We start from the raw sequence: 17,789 nt of genomic DNA, 5'->3' as shown, positions 1-17,789 counted from the left end.
CCTGGCCAGCTCGGAGACACGCACTCCACTTTCATACTTAGCAATGATCTCTTTCTTCATATCCATAGTAATTCTCACCCTTTTTGCTGTAGGGTTGACACTAGAAGCTTTCTTGGGGCCATCGTGACTTACTTTGCAGGTGCAATCACTAAAAACTCTGTGATAATATGAAATGTTCCGATTATATGTTTGGATGGGACTGCGGTGGCTGGCTGGCTTGTAAACACTGGCCACAAGTGGACGCGTCTCAGATGGAACGAATTGTGTTGGTCGAGTTTTTTAGCACTAGTCGAGGCAAAATTTTTGCATTAAAATGTGTTGCTAGTCGGATTTAACGTTAGACGATGCCATCGTTGGTCGAGGGTCCACTGTATGCTTGAAATATCAGTAAGGGGCAGCTCCTCGTTTAACGATCAATTCAATTACTGAACAAATATTAATAATAATAATAATAATAATAATAATAATAATAATAATATCTTCATTTTCTATAAGTACATGTACAAGGTATACAGGCCTAGCTGACTTCAGTGACATACTACTATATAGAAAGTTGCTTTTTATGCTGAGCATTTCGGGTAAATTAGGTCAGTTTTGTCCCAGGATGCGACCCACACCAGTCGACTAACACCCAGGTACCCATTTTACACTGATGGATGAACAGGAACAGCAGGTGTCTTACGGAAACACATCCCTAATGCTTTTCAGCCATACCGGAGGAAATTCAAACTCTGGACCTCAGTGTGTGAGCTGAGTGTGCTAGTGATCGAGCTGCAGGACCTAACTCAGTCATAAAGTGAGGAGTACCTGTATAGGGTTCACTGTTATCAAGCATCTACAGCAGCTCTTGGAATACATCACCCATGGATACCAGGGCATTACTTCATATTCATATTCAGCTTAGGATATTTTCAACTTACAATATTTTCGACTGTATATTTGTAAAGAAGAATGTCATCGGATTGGTGGTACTGGGGGACGACTTTTTTTTCCAGCACCAATACAGTGGACCCCCTCATAACGATTACCTCCGAATGCGACCAATTATGTAAGTGCGTTTGTACGTGTATGTTTGGGGGTCTGAAATGAACTAATCTACTTCACAATATTTCTTATGGGAACAAATTCGGTCAGTACTGGCACCTGAACATACTTCTGGAGTGAAAAAATATCGTTAACCGGGGGTCCACTGTATCTGTATCTGTTGGTTTGGAGTGGACGCTAAATGACTTCGAACAGGCGATAAATGACATGCCCATGCACTCTGCCCCAGGGTCAGACTCATGGAACTCCGTGTTCATCAAGAACTGCAAGAAGCCCCTATCACGAGCTTTTACCATCCTATGGAGAGGGAGCATGGACACGGGGGTCGTCCCACAGTTACTAAAAACAACAGACATAGCCCCACTCCACAAAGGAATAGCAAAGAACTACAGACTGATAGCACTAACATCCCATATCATAAAAATCATTGAAAGGGTCCTAAGAAGCAAGATCGCCACACATCTTGATACCCATCAATTACACAACCCAGGGCAACATGGGTTTAGAGCAGGTCGCTCCTGTCTGTCCCAACTACTGGATCACTACGACTAGGTCTTAGATGCACTAGAAGACAAAAAAAATGCAGATGTAATAAAGTGTATCCCCGAGTTTCGTGATTAATCCGTTGCAGAGAGTCTGCTGACTGGCGAAATTCACGATTGGCAAATCTATTTTCCTCATAAGAAATAATGGAAACCCAATTAATCTGTTTCAGACAGCCAAAAGTATTAACAAAAAAATCATTTTTTTAAAGATTAAATATAGATTTACATGCAGAAAACAATGACAAATAAATATAAAGCACTAATAAAATGGATAAATGAACATTTAACATCACACTTAACCTTTATTGATTCTTGTTGGTGTAGGAGGTAGGTAGGAGGCAAGAGGAAGGCGAGTTTATTATGCTTCAATATGACACTAATATCATCTCTACGGCTTATTTATATATCACAATTCATCTAATATGACATTATAAACAATATTAATAACATAGAAACGATATATACTCTACAATAAATAAAATATGCCATAATGTATGAGAAGAGTAAACGGTGTAAGTGTTGTTGGGTTTAAGGGCCGCCACTGAGAGAAGCCGTGGCGGTGGCGGTGGAGACTTTGGCCACCACCACCATCACACTTAAACAATGTATGTAATTTATAAATAAGAAATATTTACATTTTAATTTATAAATAAGTAAGTTTATTCAGGTACACACAAATACAGTTACATACATAGATTATCATACATAGCAGCATGTATGTGTAAAGTACCCAGGATAACACAAAAAATTCAAGAGTGACATATTTCCATTGGTGTCCTTTTATATTTACACTTATATTTACTTTTATACTTACACTTTTATATTTACACTTATATTTACTTTTATACTTACACTTTTATATTTACACTTATATTTACTTTTATACTTACACTTTTATATTTACACTTACCTTGGAGGAGATGTTAGTTTAATTAGTTTCATTTATTTATTTATTTATTTTATGTCTTTGCAAACAGTACATTGAGATTTTATATTTACAATAGTGGGTTGCAATGCAAAGAGAGCCTCTATTATGCCTAGGCATTATGGGCCAACTTAACATTATTGGCTTACTGACTACTTAACACTAAGGATTTTATCATAGTTGTACAGTAGGACAGTAATTATTTCATAGTTGAACAGTAGATTATTAATTAACTATAAGTGCATTAAATTTGTATAAGAATAAGGATATATTCTTATAGTCTAAAATGCTTTTTGTGGAAAACAATGGTTCAATTATATCCCTGTCAACAATGGATAAAAGGTTCAAAGTGATTGTAGAAGTTATGATGTGGGAGTAGGTACGTGAGTATGTGTGTACTGAGTATTTAGCATTTAGTCTAGGGTGATTAAGTGGCTTTTGAGAAGAGTCTTAAACTGATTTTCAGACTGAGTTACTTTAATATCTTCTGGTAATGAATTCCATATTTTAGGGCCCTTTATGTGCATAGAGTTTTTACACAGTGTGATATGGACACGAGGTATGTCAAAAAGAGATCTGTGTCTTGTGTTGTGGTCATGTGTCCTGCTAAGGTTGGTGAGGAGAAGTTTGAGTGGAGGGTTTATATTTGCATGTATTGTTCTGTGTATGTAGTAGGCACATGAATAAGTATGGATGTTCTTAATGGTGAGCAGATTCAGACTTTTGAAAATTGGTGGAGTATGCTGGCAGGAGTGGGAATTCATTATCATTCTTACTGCTGCTGGGTTATGAGGGGTTTTAGGTGATTGGATGTTGTTGATCCCCATGCACAAATTCCATATGTAAGATAAGGGTATATGAGTGTATGGTACAGTGCCAGGAGAGCTGATTGTGGAACGTAGTACAGTGGACCCTTGACCAACGATATTAATCCATTCCTGAGAGCTCATCGTTAGTCGAAATTATCGTTAGTCAAGTTAATTTTCCCCATAAGAAATAATGGAAATCAAATAATCCGTTCCTGACACCCCAAAGTATTGAAAAAAAAAATTTTTACCACATGAAATATTAATTTTAATACACACAAATAATACACATAAACTGAAGGAGACATGTACAATTACATGACACTTACTTTTATTGAAGATCTGGTGATGATTGATGGGATGGGAGGAGGGGAGAGTGTGGATGGTGTTAGTGTTTAAAAGGGGAATCCCCTTCCATTAGGACTTGAGGTGTCAAGTCCTTTTCCGGGGTTATTCCCTTCTTCTTTTAATGCCACTAGGACCAGCTTGAGAGTCACTGGACCTCTGTCGCACAACATATCTGTCCATAGAGGCCTGTACCTCCCGTTCCTTTATGACATTCCTGAAGTGTTTCACAACATTGTCAGTGTAATAGTCACCAGCACGGCTTGCAATAGCTGTGTGAGGGTGATTTTCATCAAAAAGGTTTGCACTTTAAGCCACATTGCACACATTTCCTTAATCTTTGAAGTAGACAACTTCTTCAGTTTATCCCCTCCTCCGGAGCAGTTTCCTCAGGTCTGGCCTCTTGCTGTTGAAGATGATCTTGCAGCTCATCAGTGGTTAGTTCTTCATTGTCTTCCTCCATCAACTCTTCCACATCCTCCCCACTAACCTCCAACCCCAAGGACTTCCCCAATGCCACAATTGATTCCACAGCTGGCATAGACTTCTCAGGGTTAGCCTCAAATCCTTCAAAATCCCTTCTGGCCACAGTTTCTTCCAAGCAGAGTTCAAGGTCCTCCTAGCCACTTCCTCCCAAGCCTTACCTATAATGTTTACACAATTGAGGATGCTAAAGTGATCTCTCCAAAACTCTCTTAGAGACAATTGAGTTTCTGAGGTCACTACAAAGCACCTTTCAAACATAGCTTTTGTGTAGAGTTTTTTGAAGTTTGCAATGACCTGCTGATCCATGGGCTGCAGGAGAGGAGTGGTATTAGGAGGCAAAAACTTGACCTTAATGAAGCTCATGTCCCCAGAAAGTAGCTCTGCCACGTCTGAAGGATGACCAGGAGCATTGTCTAGTACCAGGAGGCACTTAAGGTCCAATTTATTTTCCAGGAGGTAATTTTTCACAGTGAGGGCAAATGCATGATGTAACCAGTCATAGAAAAAGTCCCTAGTGACTCATGCCTTACTGTTTGCCCTCCACAGCACACACAAATTAGCCTTGAGGACATTGTTTTTCCAGAACACTCTGGGAGTTTCAGAGTGATACACCAATAAAGGCTTCTCATTGCAATCACAACTAGCATTAGCACACATCAACAGAGTAAACCTGTCTTTCATAGGCTTATGTCCGGGGAGTGCCTTTTCCTCCTGAGTAATGTAGGTCCTGCTTGGCATTTTCTTCCAAAACAGGCCTGTTTCGTCGCAATTAAACACTTGTTCCAGTTTCAATTCTTCACTGTCTGTGTACTCCTTGAATTCCTGTACATATTTTTCAGCTATTTTTATATATTTTTTATATTTTCAGCTATTTTATATTTTAGGTAGTAGGTTGGGAGACAGCAATCACCTAGGGAGGTACTACCGTCCTGCCAAGTGAGTGTAAAACGAAAGCCTATAATTGTTTTACATGATGGTAGGATTGCTGGTGTCTTTTGTCTGTCTCATAAATATGCAAGATTACAGGTACGTCTTGCTACTTCTACAGTCACTTAGGTCACACTACACATACATGTACACGTTTATTTATACACACTCATCTGAGTTTTCTTTGATTTTATCTTAATAGTTCTTGGTCTTATTACTTTTCCTTTTATATCCATGGGGAAGTGGAATAAGAATCTTTCCTCCGTAAGCCATGCGTGTTGTAAAAGTCAACTAAAATGCCGGGAACAATGGGCTAGTAACCCCTTTTCCTGTAAAGATTACTAAAAAGAATAAGAAGAAGAAAATTGTCAAAGTGGGAAGTCTGAATGTGCGTGGATGTTGTGCAAATGATAAGAAAGAGATGATTGTGGATGTTATGAATGAGAAGAAACTGGATGTCCTGGCTTTAAGTGAAACAAAGCTGAAGGGGGTGGGAGAGTTTCAATGGAGAGGAATAAATGGGATTAGGTCAGGGTTTTCAAATAGAGTTAGAGCTAAAGAAGGAGTAGCAATAATGTTGAAGGATAAGCTATGGCAGGAAAAGAGGGACTACAAATGTATAAATTCAAGGATTATATGGAGTAAAATAAAGATTGGATGTGAAAAGTGGGTTATAGTAAGCATGTATGCACCTGGAGAAGAGAGAAGTGTAGAGGAGAGAGAGAGATTCTGGGAAATGTTGAGTGAATGCATGGGGAGTTTTGAATCAAGCGTGAGAGTAATGGTGGTTGGGGATTTCAATGCCAAAGTGGGTAAAAATGTTATGGAGGGAGTAGTAGGAAAATTTGGGGTGCAAGGGGTAAATGTAAATGGGGAGCCTTTAATTGAGCTATGTGTAGAAAGAAATTTGGTAATAAGTAATAAATATTTTAGGAAAAAGAGGATAAATAAATATACAAGGTATGATGTAGCACGTAATGAAAGTAGTTTGTTAGACTATGTATTGGTGGATAAAAGGTTGATGGGTAGGCTCCAGGATGTACATGTTTATAGAGGGGCAACTGATATATTAGATCATTATTTAGTTGTAGCTACAGTTAGAGTAAGAGGTAGATGGGAAAAGAGGAAGGTGGCAACAACAAGTAAGAGGGAGGTGAAAGTGTATAAACTAAGGGAGGAGGAAGTTCGGGCGAGATATAAGCGACTATTGGCAGAAAGGTGGGCTAGTGCAAAGATGAGTAGTGGGGGGGTTGAAGAGGGTTGGAATAGTTTTAAAAATGCAGTATTAGAATGTGGGGCAGAAGTTTGTGGTTATAGGAGGGTGGGGGCAGGAGGAAAGAGGAGTGATTAGTGGAATGATGAAGTAAAGGGTGTGATAAAAGAGAAAAAGGTAACTTACGAGAGGTTTTTACAAAGCAGAAGTGTTATAAGAAGAGCAGAGTATATGGAGAGTAAAAGAAAGGTGAAGAGAGTGGTGAGAGAGTGCAAAAGGAGAGCAGATGAAAGAGTGGGAGAGGCACTGTCAAGAAATTTTAATGAAAATAAGAAAAAATTTTGGAGTGAGTTAAACAAGTTAAGAAAGCCTAGGGAAAGTATGGATTTGTCAGTTAAAAACAGAGTAGGGGAGTTAGTAGATGGGGAGAGGGAGGTATTAGGTAGATGGCGAGAATATTTTGAGGAACTTTTAAATGTTGAGGAAGAAAGGGAGGCGGTAATTTCATGCACTGGCCAGGGTGGTATACCATCTTTTAGGAGTGAAGAAGAGCAGAATGTAAGTGTGGTGGAGGTACGTGAGGCATTACATAGAATGAAAGGGGGTAAAGCAGCTGGAACTGATGGGATCATGACAGAAATGTTAAAAGCAGGGGGGGATATAGTGTTGGAGTGGTTGGTACTTTTGTTTAATAAATGTATGAAAGAGGGGAAGGTACCTAGGGATTGGCGGAGAGCATGTATAGTCCCTTCATATAAAGGGAAAGGGGACAAAAGAGATTGTAAAAATTATAGAGGAATAAGTTTACTGAGTATACCAGGAAAAGTATACGGTAAGGTTATAATTGAAAGAATTAGAGGTAAGACAGAATGTAGAATTGCGGATGAGCAAGGAGGCTTCAGAGTGGGTAGGGGATGTGTAGATCAAGTGTTTACATTGAAGCATATATGTGAACAGTATTTAGATAAAGGTAGGGAAGTTTTTATTGCATTTATGGATTTAGAAAAGGCATATGATAGAGTGGATAGAGGAGCAATGTGGCAGATGTTGCAAGTATATGGAATAGGTGGTAAGTTACTAAATGCTGTAAAGAGCTTTTATGAGGATAGTGAGGCTCAGGTTAGGGTGTGTAGAAGAGAGGGAGAATACTTCCCAGTAAAAGTAGGTCTTAGACAGGGATGTGTAATGTCACCATGGTTGTTTAATATATTTATAGATGTAGGTATATTTATATTTTTATTTATAGATGTAGGTATATTTATATTTATAGATGTAGGTAGTAGGTTGGTAGACAGCAACCACCCAGGGAAGTACTACCGTCCTGCCAGATGACTGTGAAACAAAAACCTGTAACTGTTTTGCATGATGGTAGGATTGCTGGTTTCTTTTTCTGTCTCATAAACACGCTAAGATAACAGGGATATCTTGCTACTCCTACTTACACTTTGGTCACACTTCATAGACACGCACATGCATATATATATATACATACATCTAGGTTTTTCTCCTTTTTCTAAATAGCTCTTGTTCTTTTTTATTTCTTCTATTGTCCATGGGGAAGTGGAAAAGAATCTTTCCTCCGTAAGCCATGCGTGTCGTATGAGGCGACTAAAATGCCGGGAGCAATGGGCTAGTAACCCCTTCTCCTGTATACAATTACTAAAAAAGAGAAGAAGAAAAACTTTATAAAACTGGGTTGCTTAAATGTGCGTGGATGTAGTGCGGATGACAAGAAACAGATGATTGCTGATGTTATGAATGAAAAGAAGTTGGATGTCCTGGCCCTAAGCGAAACAAAGCTGAAGGGGGTAGGAGAGTTTCAGTGGGGGGAAATAAATGGGATTAAATCTGGAGTATCTGAGAGAGTTAGAGCAAAGGAAGGGGTAGCAGTAATGTTAAATGATCAGTTATGGAAGGAGAAAAGAGAATATGAATGTGTAAATTCAAGAATTATGTGGATTAAAGTAAAGGTTGGATGCGAGAAGTGGGTCATAATAAGCGTGTATGCACCTGGAGAAGAGAGGAATGCAGAGGAGAGAGAGAGATTTTGGGAGATGTTAAGTGAATGTATAGGAGCCTTTGAACCAAGTGAGAGAGTAATTGTGGTAGGGGACTTGAATGCTAAAGTAGGAGAAACTTTTAGAGAGGGTGTGGTAGGTAAGTTTGGGGTGCCAGGTGTAAATGATAATGGGAGCCCTTTGATTGAACTTTGTATAGAAAGGGGTTTAGTTATAGGTAATACATATTTTAAGAAAAAGAGGATAAATAAGTATACACGATATGATGTAGGGCGAAATGACAGTAGTTTGTTGGATTATGTATTGGTAGATAAAAGACTGTTGAGTAGACTTCAGGATGTACATGTTTATAGAGGGGCCACAGATATATCAGATCACTTTCTAGTTGTAGCTACACTGAGAGTAAAAGGTAGATGGGATACAAGGAGAATAGAAGCATCAGGGAAGAGAGAGGTAAAGGTTTATAAACTAAAAGAGGAGGCAGTTAGGGTAAGATATAAACAGCTATTGGAGGATAGATGGGCTAATGAGAGCATAGGCAATGGGGTTGAAGAGGTATGGGGTAGGTTTAAAAATGTAGTGTTAGAGTGTTCAGCAGAAGTTTGTGGTTACAGGAAAGTGGGTGCAGGAGGGAAGAGGAGCGATTGGTGGAATGATGATGTAAAGAGAGTAGTAAGGGAGAAAAAGTTAGCATATGAGAAATTTTTACAAAGTAGAAGTGATGCAAGGAGGGAAGAGTATATGGAGAAAAAGAGAGAAGTTAAGAGAGTGGTGAAGCAATGTAAAAAGAGAGCAAATGAGAGAGTGGGTGAGATGTTATCAACAAATTTTGTTGAAAATAAGAAAAAGTTTTGGAGTGAGATTAACAAGTTAAGAAAGCCTAGAGAACAAATGGATTTGTCTGTTAAAAATAGGAGAGGAGAGTTATTAAATGGAGAGTTAGAGGTATTGGGAAGATGGAAGGAATATTTTGAGGAATTGTTAAATGTTGATGAAGATAGGGAAGCTGTGATTTCGTGTATAGGGCAAGGAGGAATAACATCTTGTAGGAGTGAGGAAGAGCCAGTTGTGAGTGTGGGGGAAGTTCGTGAGGCAGTAGGTAAAATGAAAGGGGGTAAGGCAGCCGGGATTGATGGGATAAAGATAGAAATGTTAAAAGCAGGTGGGGATGTAGTTTTGGAGTGGTTGGTGCAATTATTTAATAAATGTATGGAAGAGGGTAAGGTACCTAGGGATTGGCAGAGAGCATGCATAGTTCCTTTGTATAAAGGCAAAGGGGATAAAAGAGAGTGCAAAAATTATAGGGGGATAAGTCTGTTGAGTGTACCTGGTAAAGTGTATGGTAGAGTTATAATTGAAAGAATTAAGAGTAAGACGGAGAATAGGATAGCAGATGAACAAGGAGGCTTTAGGAAAGGTAGGGGGTGTGTGGACCAGGTGTTTACAGTGAAACATATAAGTGAACAGTATTTAGATAAGGCTAAAGAGGTCTTTGTGGCATTTATGGATTTGGAAAAGGCGTATGACAGGGTGGATAGGGGGGCAATGTGGCAGATGTTGCAAGTGTATGGTGTAGGAGGTAGGTTACTGAAAGCAGTGAAGAGTTTTTACGAGGATAGTGAGGCTCAAGTTAGAGTATGTAGGAAAGAGGGAAATTTTTTCCCAGTAAAAGTAGGCCTTAGACAAGGATGTGTGATGTCACCGTGGTTGTTTAATATATTTATAGATGGGGTTGTAAGAGAAGTAAATGCGAGGGTCTTGGCAAGAGGCGTGGAGTTAAAAGATAAAGAATCACACACAAAGTGGGAGTTGTCACAGCTGCTCTTTGCTGATGACACTGTGCTCTTGGGAGATTCTGAAGAGAAGTTGCAGAGATTGGTGGATGAATTTGGTAGGGTGTGCAAAAGAAGAAAATTAAAGGTGAATACAGGAAAGAGTAAGGTTATGAGGATAACAAAAAGATTAGGTGATGAAAGATTGAATATCAGATTGGAGGGAGAGAGTATGGAGGAGGTGAACGTATTCAGATATTTGGGAGTGGACGTGTCAGCGGATGGGTCTATGAAAGATGAGGTGAATCATAGAATTGATGAGGGAAAAAGAGTGAGTGGTGCACTTAGGAGTCTGTGGAGACAAAGAACTTTGTCCTTGGAGGCAAAGAGGGGAATGTATGAGAGTATAGTTTTACCAACGCTCTTATATGGGTGTGAAGCGTGGGTGATGAATGTTGCAGCGAGGAGAAGGCTGGAGGCAGTGGAGATGTCATGTCTGAGGGCAATGTGTGGTGTGAATATAATGCAGAGAATTCGTAGTTTGGAAGTTAGGAGGAGGTGCGGGATTACCAAAACTGTTGTCCAGAGGGCTGAGGAAGGGTTGTTGAGGTGGTTCGGACATGTAGAGAGAATGGAGCGAAACAGAATGACTTCAAGAGTGTATCAGTCTGTAGTGGAAGGAAGGCGGGGTAGGGGTCGGCCTAGGAAGGGTTGGAGGGAGGGGGTAAAGGAGGTTTTGTGTGCGAGGGGCTTGGACTTCCAGCAGGCATGCGTGAGCGTGTTTGATAGGAGTGAATGGAGACAAATGGTTTTTAATACTTGACGTGCTGTTGGAGTGTGAGCAAAGTAACATTTATGAAGGGATTCAGGGAAACCGGCAGGCCGGACTTGAGTCCTGGAGATGGGAAGTACAGTGCCTGCACTCTGAAGGAGGGGTGTTAATGTTGCAGTTTAAAAACTGTAGTGTAAAGCACCCTTCTGGCAAGACAGTGATGGAGTGAATGATGGTGAAAGTTTTTCTTTTTCGGGCCACCCTGCCTTGGTGGGAATCGGCCGGTGTGATAATAAAATAATAAAAAATGGGGTTGTAAAAGAAGTAAATGCTAGGGTGTTCGGGAGAGGGGTGGGATTAAATTATGGGAAATCAAATTCAAAATGGGAATTGACACAATTACTTTTTGCAGATGATACTGTGCTTATGGGAGATTCTAAAGAAAAATTGCAAAGGTTAGTGGATGAGTTTGAGAATGTGTGTAAAGGTAGAAAGTTGAAAGTGAACATAGAAAAGAGTAAGGTGATGAGGGTATCAAATGATTTAGATAAAGAAAAATTGGATATCAAATTGGGGAGGAGGAGTATGGAAGAAGTGAATGTTTTCAGATACTTGGGAGTTGACGTGTCGGCGGATGGATTTATGAAGGATGAGGTTAATCATAGAATTGATGAGGGAAAAAAGGTGAGTGGTGCATTGAGGTATATGTGGAGTCAAAAAATGTTATCTATGGAGGCAAAGAAGGGAATGTATGAAAGTATAGTAGTACCAACACTCTTATATGGATGTGAAGCTTGGGTGGTAAATGCAGCAGCGAGGAGACGGTTGGAGGCAGTGGAGATGTCCTGTCTAAGGGCAATGTGTGGTGTAAATATTATGCAGAAAATTCGGAGTGTGGAAATTAGGAGAAGGTGTGGAGTTAACAAAAGCATTAGTCAGAGGGCAGAAGAGGGGTTGTTGAGGTGGTTTGGTCATTTAGAGAGAATGGATCAAAGTAGAATGACATGGAAAGCATATAAATCTATAGGGGAAGGAGAGAGGGGTAGGGGTCGTCCTCGAAAGGGTTGGAAAGAGGGGGTAAAGGAGGTTTTGTGGGCGAGGGGCTTGGACTTCCAGCAAGCGTGCATGAGCGTGTTAGATAGGAGTGAATGGAGACGAATGATACTTGGGACCTGACGATCTGTTGGAGTGTAAGCAGGGTAATATTTAGTGAAGGGATTCAGGGAAATCGGTTATTTTCATATAGTTGGACTTGAGCCCTGGAAATGGGAAGTACATTGCCTGCACTTTAAAGGAGGGGTTTTGGGATATTGGCAGTTTGGAGGGATATGTTGTGTATCTTTATACGTATATGCTTCTAAACTGTTGTATTCTGAGCACCTCTGCAAAAGCAGTGATAATGTGTGAGTGTGGTGAAAGTGTTGAATGATGAAAGTATTTTCTTTTTGGGGATTTTCTTTCTTTTTTGGGTCACCCTGCCTCGGTGGGAGACGACCGACTTGTTGAAAAAAAAAAAAAAAATTCAGCTGCTTTTTGGTCCAAACTGGCAGCCTCATCATGCCTTATCACACTATGTATGCCACTACGATTCTTAAATCTCTCAAACCAACCTTTGCTGGCCTTAAATTCACTCACATCACCACTAGTTGCAGGCATTTTTCTAATTAAATCGTCATGCAACTTCCTAGCCTTTTCACATATGATCGCTTGAGAGATGCTATCTCCTGCTATCTGTTTTTCGTTTATCCACACCAATAACAGTCTCTCAACATCTTCTATCACTTGCGATCTCAGTTTTGAAAACATAGTTGCACTTTGGCAAGAACAGCTTCCTTGATTGCCGTTTTCTTGGCCACAATAGTAGCGATGGTTGATTGGGGTTTTGTGTACAACCTGGCCAGCTCGGAGACACGCACTCCACTTTCATACTTAGCAATGATCTCTTTCTTCATATCCATAGTAATTCTCACCCTTTTTGCTGTAGGGTTGGCACTAGAAGCTTTCTTGGGGCCCATGGTGACTTATTTTGCAGGTACAATCACTAAAAACGGTGTGATAATATGAAATGTTCCGATTGTATGTTTGAATGGGACCTCGGTGGCTGGCTGGCTTGTAAACACTGGCACCCATGGGACAAGTGAGGCGCGCTCAGGCCACAAGTGGACGCGTCTCGAATGGAACGAATAGCTTTGGTCAAGTTTTTTAGCACTAGTCGAGGCAAAATTTTTGTGTTAAAATGTATCGCTAGTCGGATTTAACGTTATACGATGCCATCGTTGGTTGAGGGTCCACTGTACCTTATCTTTGATAGTATGCCTACAGTCTTGGAGATATTCTTGGTGATTTGTTGTATGTGTGTCCGGAACTTAAGGCTACTGTCAAGGTGGATACCTAGGAATTTTTCCTCTTTGAGTCTTGTGACTGATGATACATCTAGCGTTATGTTAATCAGATCATTTGCAGCTTTGTTTCCAAACTGAATGAAATAAGTTTTATCAGCATTCAGGGTAAGTTTATTAGTCATCATCCAGGCAGATATTTTCTGCAATTCGGCATTGACTGTGTTTGCTAGTATGACCGTGTTTGGTGGGAAAAGACATACGTAGTGTCATCTGCAAATAATATGGGTTTGAGTAGCTGTGATGCATTCGGTAGATCATTAATGTAGATGAGAAAGAGGAGTGGTCCAAGGACGCTTCCTTGTGGGACTCCTACTGTGATTGGTTGGGCGGAAGAGTTTGCATCATTTGCATACACATATTGAGTTCTGTTACTAAGGTATGATTTTAGGTAGTTGAGGGAGAGGCCTCTGATACCATAGTGCGTTAATTTGGAGTACAGCAGTTCATGGTCGACTGTATCGAAAGCTTTATGCAAATCAATGAAATTGCCCAGCGGGATTTCTTTCTTTTCAAGTGCGGTATATATTAGTTCTATCATGTGTATGATAGCATCATTCGTGCTTTTATTATTCCTGAATCCAAACTGACAAGGGTTTAATATGTTGTGTGAGACGAGGTAGGAATAGATCTGTCTATGCATTAACTTTTCAAAGATTTTAGAGAGCAGTGGTAAGTTAGATATTGGTCTATAGTTATTCAAGTCAGCTTGGTCACCTCCTTTGTGGATCGGAGTGACCCTCGCTATTTTGAGGATTGTTGGGAAGGTAGGTGATTCAATGGTTTTGTTAAAGAGCGTTGCAATAATTGGTGACAATACTTGAGAAGCTTTTTTGTACATAAAAGCAGGCAAGCTGTTTATGTCTCCTGCCTTGTTTTTAAGGGTGTTTATGATGAGTGTAACTTCTATGGGGTTGGTTGGAGCTAGGAATAGCGTATTTGGGTAGGTACTTATGAAGTAGTCTGATGGACGGGTATTTACGCTTGGTATTTTGTTCGCTAGATTTTTACCTGTGGTGGAGAAGAAAACATTGAGTCTGCTGTTTCAGTTGGTGTGAGTAGGGGTTCATCTGATTTTGTTAGTTTGATTGTTTTGTTTTTGGATAACTTTTTATTTCCAAGAATTTCATATAGAGTTTTCCAGGTTTTTTTTCATATCACCTTTGATGTTATGTAGTCTATTTTCATAATACAATTTTTTAGATCTTCTTATCAGGCTGGTAAGTGCTGACGAGTAACGTTTAGATTGTTCTCTAGTTATTTGGCCCATTCTGTACTTTTTTCATATTTGTGCTTTGTGTTAATGGATTTGAGGATGGTGGGTGTTAGCCAGGTGAAGGTGTCAGGTGAAGGTTAAGGTGCCACGTTCTTTCTCATCTATCTGGCATTGAGTCTCAGTGCTCCGTATATGTTCATCCAATACAGTACCTCAGCCACACGCACTCGCTGCACTCCCAGCAACCTCTCATGTCTCCCATTCATAATTACTCCACAGCAACATGCATTCACCCACACCATAGCCTAGCAAGTGAAGTAGTGGAGGCAGGAACCATACATAGTTCTAAGAAGAGGTATGACAAAGCTCAGGAAGCAGAGAGGGAGAGGACCTAGTAGTGATCAGTGAAGAGGCGGGGCCAGGAGCTGAGTCTCGACTCCTGCAACCACAATTAGGTGAGTACAATTAGGTGAGTACCATCCCAACCAGTAACCTCCACCCACACAACCTGCCGCATTCCCCCACCACCTTAAGATCAAACCTATCCCAGCCCCATGACCTGATGCCCACACCTTACTTGACCTTTTATCCTAATATGCTGTCCACACCTAATAACTAACTTACCCATTACCATCATTACTGCCTACATCACCAACCACACACCCACCCATCATCCAAACCACCACCCACAACTGGACACTGACTCTGTCACCCACACAGTCTCCATCACACTGCCTCATTGCTTCCAACCTCCACAACCCTCCACTCTCCAGCAGCCTCCACCTCCCTACACCAGCCTCCAGCTGCTGCTCTCACCCCTCCACTATTTGATCTCCACCTCCCACAACAGCAGTCCCCCAATCCCCACCCCTTGGTCCTCCACCTCAACACTTAACTCCCTTAACTGAACCACTATTAACCCCATTACCTATCCTTCCTGTATTCACCCCAGCCACTTTAACCCCTTCTTTATAACCCCATACAGTTATGAGTGAGACAACAAAACAAGACATCTTCATCTGCTAGAAGAGATGTGGATGCTGGATCTTTGACTGATGCACATCACCACATCAACCTGCAGTTAAGTTTTTTCTTTGATTTTACAATTTTGAGAACTATAAAAATTTATTATTTCCATTTGTTCTTCAGCTCAAATTACGTATTTTTTTATCGCGTGTTGTTTTCAGGAACCTAACTACCGTGTTATCCTGTGTTCCTAAAAATAACCCCTTAATTTTGTCAATGGTTAGGAAGCTGGTAATTAGCTGTTCAGTGTTATTTCTTGTGTTGGTAATGTTTATGAATGTGTAGCAGATGGTTGTTGTGCTTGAATGTGTGTCCAGTCACAGCTGAGGGCAGACACTGCAAAGCTCATTCCTGAGAGAAATCATTACCTCAGTCTGTTGTTGAAAAGTAAGGGCCTGGTTGAGACCTAGAAGATTGAGAAGTAAGGGCATTTGTTAAGCCCTAGAGGCTTGAGAAGTAAGGGCATTTGTTAAGCCCTAGAGGCTTGAGAAGTAAGGGCCTGGTTGAACTCTGGAGGATTGAAGAGTAAGGGCCTGGCTGAACCCTGAAGAATTGAAAAGTAAGTGCATAGTTAAGCCCTGGAGGACTGAGAAAGGTCAGTGAATAAATGGGAAAGAGGTTGGAGCATTGCTGGAGCTGTAGACAGAGACTTTGTCACATTATTATGATGAATTAAACACGTGTGAAACAGATTGAGACACTTATGCAGCATGTGGGAATCTTTATTCAGGAAACGTTTCGCCACACAGTGGCTACATCAGTCCAATACAAAGAGGAAGGCGTAAGGAGAGGAGGAGTATGAGGTAATCAGTCCCTCAGTCCCTCCAGGCTGAGGGATTGATTACCTCATACTCCTCCTCTCCTTACGCCTTCCTCTTTGTATTGGACTGATGTAGCCACTGTGTGGCGAAACGTTTCCTGAATAAAGATTCCCACATGCTGCATAAGTGTCTCAGTCTTCAACTTGTCGGTTTTTCAAACCATTCATCACACACGTGTGAAACAATTGGGCATCTTTATTGAGGAAACATTTCACCATGCAGTGGCTTTATCAGTCCTAGACAGAGAAGAATGGTGAAGATCAGAAGGAGTTTGAGGTAATCAGTCCCTCGGTCTAGAGTCGCTGTAATTTGTCCATCAGTCTTAAAAAGAATACAGCATATGCACAAAGAAGTGGCTTATATACTGTAGACTGGTGAGGTGAAACAGTCGTAGGCGATATCACAGTGGACAAATCCACATGTGGAAGCAGGTCATGATTATAGGTTAGGCAAGTGAAGAATTCCCTGTATCAAGATCCCAAGATGTTGCTGTCAAGATTGATGGACTAATTACATTGACTCCAGGCTGAGGGACTGATTACCTCAAACTCCTGGTCCTCAATATTCTAATTTGTTTAGGACTGATGAAACCACTGTGTGGCAAAACATTTCCTCAATAAAGATACCCAAATGTTGCACAAGTGTCTAATTCATCACCTTGTTGGTTCTCTGAATAGTTTTTCTTACCTTGGGTGTCCATTAATTGTTAATACAGGTCCTCCATCGCAAATCCTGCATCATTGGGACCTGTAGTGTGCCGGATTACTGAGTTTGCTGGATTACAGAGTGGTTAGGTTAGAATACACTTAAAAAAATTAACCAACTTGACTTACGCAAAAATCGAACATTTCCGGTACTTTGAGTTCAATTTCAAGGTACTTTTCGTCATGAAAGCAATCAAAATCATGTCTTTTTCTGTAATATATCTTCCATTCTATCAAATGAGTCCAAAAAAATGGGAATACAACCATAAAAACCATACGAAAATATACTGCGAAGAGGCGGCTAATGGCTGAGAAGTGAACTCCCTTATTTATCATCCGTCTTTTTTATTTTTGTTGTTCATTAAGAAGCATCTTTCTATCATACATTGCCCAAGTTTCAATGAGATAGCCCAACAAACAACCGAGAAAAAAAAATATTTACGAAAAACCATATATGGCAAGACCAAGCCAGGTACTGGAAATGAGTCACTTTGTCTGACTTTTCTGGGTTATCCTAGGTTCTCTGTACATACACTGCTATGTATGATAATCTATGTAACTGTATTTGTGTATACCTGAATAAACTTATTTACAGTGGACCCCCGCATACCGCACGCATCGCATACCGTACAATCCGAATACCGCTCGCTTTTTTCACAAAAATTTGGCCTCGCATACCGCCCAAAAACCCGCTCACTGCTCTTCGTCCGAGACGCGTCCAATGTGCGGCCTGAGCCACGCTCACATGTTTCGCCGGTGGCATTGTTTAC

The 17,789-nt window shown here is 40.5% G+C and overlaps 1 long non-coding RNA gene across 1 annotated transcript in view; it reads left to right on the top strand.

Moving 5' to 3' along the window:
• LOC138853345 (uncharacterized) overlaps nt 1-15,545 on the top strand; it is a 32,276-nt gene extending 16,731 nt beyond the window's left edge. Inside the window, exons 2-3 of the long non-coding RNA XR_011392551.1 lie at nt 14,748-14,923; nt 15,454-15,545. This is a non-coding gene — a long non-coding RNA (uncharacterized lncRNA). The remainder of the gene's footprint in view (nt 1-14,747; nt 14,924-15,453) is intronic.
• Nucleotides 15,546-17,789: the final 2,244 nt, after the last annotated feature.

The sequence above is a fragment of the Cherax quadricarinatus genome, chromosome 28 (assembly GCF_038502225.1).
Source record: "Cherax quadricarinatus isolate ZL_2023a chromosome 28, ASM3850222v1, whole genome shotgun sequence".
Lineage (NCBI taxonomy): Eukaryota > Metazoa > Arthropoda > Malacostraca > Decapoda > Parastacidae > Cherax > Cherax quadricarinatus.
This window is presented reverse-complemented; position numbering and strand designations above follow the sequence as displayed.